At 42.5% G+C, this 4,972-nt stretch overlaps 1 protein-coding gene across 2 annotated transcripts in view; it reads left to right on the top strand.

The window, feature by feature from the left end:
• BCAS1 (brain enriched myelin associated protein 1) overlaps window positions 1-4,972 on the top strand; it is a 72,519-nt gene that overhangs the window by 27,964 nt on the left and 39,583 nt on the right. The window lies entirely within an intron of this gene.

Genomic DNA, 4,972 nt, shown 5'->3' with positions numbered 1-4,972 from the left:
GCAAGTGCTTCAGTAGGAATATCCATTTCACTCTTAATGAAACCTCCTAGGAATATTAATAGCACAGGACAACTTGGTGTCATGATAGCTGTGTGAGTGAACCGGTGTTGCTCTTAAAATTATTGTAGGTAACATCCCCCTCCTGCCGCAGGGGCGGCTGGGTAGAGGTATGGGAGAAGAACCGATGGTGGAGTGGTGATAGCTCTGATGTCTGCCTTGAGACTAAATGCTGGCATCCGACCTTGATTTTAAACTAATTTGTAATTCTCTGAAAGGTTTGGGCAAGATAGCTGTGTTCATGCTCCAGTTGCCAGGATGATGAACAGCAGCCAGCTACAAATGGAAGCAAAACCACCTGAAAGTAAAATTGTTTCTTATGCTTTAGGAGCTTGGAGTTTGGCACGGGATGGTTTTAAAGAAGTTGTTTAGCATGTTTTGTGCCATTCTTAAAATAGTCACTCTTCTTGAGCAACAGCTGCTTGCTGCACACCCTCCATACCAGAATAAGGTGTATTATGCAGCAGTTTTTGCATGCTTAGCTACTGTGACTTTTTTTAGTCAAGGAAACATGGTCCTCTAGAATTGATTTTTACAGGATGAGAATGCAATATAAGAAAACAAGTAACTTATCTGAAAGCACACTAATCAAAGAAAGGAGCTGAAAACAGACATGAGTTTAGATATTACACTTCCTGCAGAGTCTGATATTAGCAAATATACTATGGGATCAATTTTCAGGCGGTTAACTACTGGAAAAGCCCATCCCCTGGATAGGGATAAGTGGCATAACTCTTCTTAGCTCTGTTGGAGAGGTGCCAGTATATACCAATTGGTGATATACCTCAAATCCCGTCCAGTGTCCGAAATGGGAGGGAGAAACTAGCTACACGGTCCCCTCATTAGAATCTCTGTGTAAATCCATTTTAATTGTAACTGCTTTTATTGGCCTAGTTCAGGCTTACAAATAAGAGTGCTGTATGATTGCTAATGCTTTGGATAGTGTTGAACATAGCTCACAAGATCCTCACTGCTTGCACTGATGACATTGCCGGCTGTCCCCAAAAGTCTCTTAAACTTGTATTCTTCTACCTTGTCTTCTTTATCTTATGCCTTCTCAAACTGGAAGATTACATTTCTTGTATAAACATATAAATCATAATATTTTTCTGAAGAGTCATTTATAAGACTAAGCAGTTGCATTTTTGACCATAGGCACGCATGACTAGTATTTCAGACAGCTATATACGTGCATTTAAAGGATCCATAGTCTCAACCTAGAAAAACATCAAGGCATTCACTACATAAACAAAACAGAGTGAATGATTCAGAATGAATAATCTATTCTGTGCATACTGGCACTTCTGTTTGTAGCTTTTAAAACTGAAGCTTTTCATCACTGAATTCCTGCAGATGCTTTTGACTAATACACACAAAGAATAAACTTTGCCTGTGGCTCGCAAGAATTGTTACTTTTACAATCAAATGCAAAATTCATAACTTCCTATTTTGCTGTGATTGCAAACTACAGAGTGTGAAAGATCACAGTTTGTGGTATTGAAGTAATAGTGTGAAACTGTAATGAAATAACCTGGAGTAGCTTTAGCCAGAAGTCAGCTAGTTTGCTGGTTGCAAACAGTCATGTTGGGAAAGCTCAGGTAAGAAAGTGTTTGTAATGAGCAACCATCAGGGGACAGGACAAGATAATCTGAACCTTATTCTGCCAGTTCAAGCAGGTACTAGAAGCACTGTTCACTCAGATCAAGCTTATTTTTATCTCGATAATGCCTAGCTTATTAATTTTGAATTCTGTTCCATCCTCATCTTATACCTACCCACATCCTGAACATCGCTAATGGGAATAGCCTGGAAATCCCAGGCACTCATCAGCTGTAGGTTATGTTTGGGATGTAAGTGTTTGTAGGATCCCAGCCCACACAACAGCTTTTTGGTGCCTGAGGACCTGCTTAAGGACAGGTCTCCTGTTTAACTAAAGTGCCTGTACATCACTTACATATGTGCTTAAAGCTGTACCACTGAAAATCTTTGAGGGCTCTCAAAATCAGGGTACAGGCTGCTCAGTGTGAGTGGCAGAAGTGTATCATGGGGAGAGTGGGATTTTGACCTTATCTTTGAATTTCTGGACTACCGTTTTTGTCTTTAATTTTTCAAACATGAAAAGGAGTATATGCTGGGGACAGAGAGGAGTTAAGGACCTATTCTGGGAAAAATATGCCAACTAAACGCTTCTGATATGTTGCCAAACTTACTTTAACTCCATTTCTAAAACAACGGTTGTGGCTCTGCCTTGCAGCACAGTTGCCTTCTGTTCCCTCTAAAGTTGCTATTCTCATGTAGGGTGGGAGAATGACCAAGTCTAATTTAATTGCTGTTACTGTAGTAACTACAAAGTGTTACCAAATAATCGTACTAAAAATCCAGATATTACAGCCAACAGGTTTTTTCTTTTTTCTTTTTTTTTTTGTGTGGATTTTGACGTGTAATATCTGTCAAAGCAAAGTTTCCCCGAACTGAGTGCCAACACAAAACAAACAGCATTGCTGGTAAGTAAGAGAGAAGCTCCACAGTTGTAGCTTAAGAGCTGCACAAACATTCTGTGTTTGGTGAACCACTCTTTATTTTTGTGGTCTACAAAACTACATTCAGAACACAGCATAATTAAAACAAGGACAGAATTCATGAATTCATGAAGCATTTACTATGTAAGCCAAAGAAAAGATAAATTATATGCCTGAAATGTTTCACTGAGCCATGATTCATACAAACAAAAGTGCTGGCAGGAATACATTCTTTTGATATATTTTTCTAATGACTGAACTGAAACTACAGTATAAGTATTTAAGGTGTTTATTACCACCAAATTTGACTCCTCAAAGAAATGAATTGCACATTTACATAGTATCTGTTAACTTCTAACACTGACTTTCTTCTGTTATTTCTAGAGTTTTCTTTCATTATTTGCCTCCGGGGCTTTGCGCAGCATATCGTGCAGTGAGCTGCTGCGGAGGTTCCTGTGGCTATTTGACTGCAGCTCTGAAAATGGGATATTGTAGGGCTCCACATTCTCTCTCCCTGATTTACATGCTGATGGCCTGAGTCTGCGCTCCTTCCTACAGCAGTATTCCCACGAAAGTGCAAGATGGATCACAGCATCTATCAAAGTCCAGATCTGAGTTGTATCTCTGTAGCTAATGGCAGCCTTGGCTTGGGAAGCCTGGAGCAGGGCTCCGCCAGTAGCAGCGGGTCAGCATGGGGCCGGTTTGTGCCCTGCTGGTTGGAGTTCAGGGATTTGGGGATGGTGCCGTGCCTCCAGCTCCGCATGGCCTGCAATAGCTTTCGCTTCTGCAGGGCGAAGTGTGGCTTTAGCAGGGAGGTACCCTGGGACCGCTGGTGCTGCCAGCGGTGGGACCTGTCACCTCTGCGGCTGTCCCAGGGGTATCTACTGCTGGCAACAGCTCTATGGTGCTCAGCAGAGAGATCTTTTCCTCCTTGCCAGAGTGCAGCCCAGCACCAGAGCTTGGGCTTGGCTGTGTAGAACAGTTTGCTTATTGCGGTTTGATAGCATCTAGTGCTTCAGTTATGAAGCCAATTTTGTGTAGCAGCGTATCTTTTTGCCTCCCGCTTCTGTAGTGTCTTGCCTCCTGCCTTTGTTGCCCCTTTAATACCTGAAACAGAGCCAGCATTTTTCATATGACCAGGGCTCTTTAGACGGGATCCCTGGAAGCAGGGCTGCCGAAGCTGGCACGGCCACGCGTGTTCTGCACGGGACATATTGTTCTTGGAGCCACTCTGGCCCATGACTGGCAGCGGGACAAAGTGGTGTGTTAGACCCTTGTAAGAAACTTCTCAATAGCCTGTGGAAGCACTCTGAACTACTGTGCTGTGTTTCTTCCTGGGTAAACTTGGAAAACAGTGGGTGGAGAATTAAACAGCAGTCTGTTCTTGCAAGTAAAACCTTGCGCTTTTTTTAACTCCTTAAACGCTGTATGGACACTGGCCACTCCATCCTGATCTTTCCTGATGCCAAACTAGCCCTCTGAAGTTTCAAAACACTTATGCATCTTTAGTCTAGTCCTTCCCTTAGGGACCTACAGAAATGTATGTCCTATACAAATACTGTGGGGTTTTGAATCCCCCAGTACAGTGAAAGGCTCTAGAGTACAATTTTATTTTAACTTTTCCTAGTTAAAATGGCACTGAACAACTATGCCTAATGGGCAGGTTGGGAAAAACCCCCTGGTGTCACTTAGATGTTCAGGCAGTCTTTGAGAGCAGCAATTCAAAGATGCTGTTTACTGGAGACGCCTGAACAGGCTCATCTGTTTTATTTCTTGTCCTGATTTTGCCTCTGGAGTCATCTGGGCATCTAGTATCGTAACAAGTACTTCTCTAGTTGCTGTCTAAGTAGCTGGGGATAATAACTTCTGCTGAAGATTTATGGCACTGCTACGATTGTCTGCTCAGTAATGTCCCAAATCCCCTACCCAAGTTGGGGCCACCATCATTTACCTTAATAACAGACAGATCCAGCCCTGCACTTACGATGCAGACAGATAGACACGGGGAAGGAGGATTATTGGTAGCAGACTCGGATATTACTAGCCAGATGTAGTACTCCTAAATAGCAAAAAAAAGGAAATGCTGAATGGGACACGAGGACTTGTCTCAAGCAGCTCTCTCCTGCATAACATTTGTGTTGGCTTTACCTGTGCAGGCTCAAGGCAAAAGTGGCCAGAATAGCAGGCAAATTCAGCGTAAAAGAGTGCCAAGCTCTCCAAAACTGGTCCAAAAAGAGGTTTTTAAAAACCAGACCCTTGTTTAGGTGTCTAAACAGAAACTGAGTAACTTAATATTACTAACTTGTGAATGCCTGAGCACTGGAAAACTATTTTTGGGCTCTGGGAACTGTAATTCCAGGAAGAGAGGAGGCAGTTCCATCTGGCTCAGAAGAATA

The sequence above is a fragment of the Falco punctatus genome (assembly GCF_963210335.1).
Source record: "Falco punctatus genome assembly, chromosome: 10".
Taxonomy (NCBI): Eukaryota; Metazoa; Chordata; class Aves; order Falconiformes; family Falconidae; genus Falco; species Falco punctatus.
The sequence above is the reverse complement of the archived record's forward strand: the minus strand, read 5'-3'. Positions and strand labels throughout refer to the sequence as shown.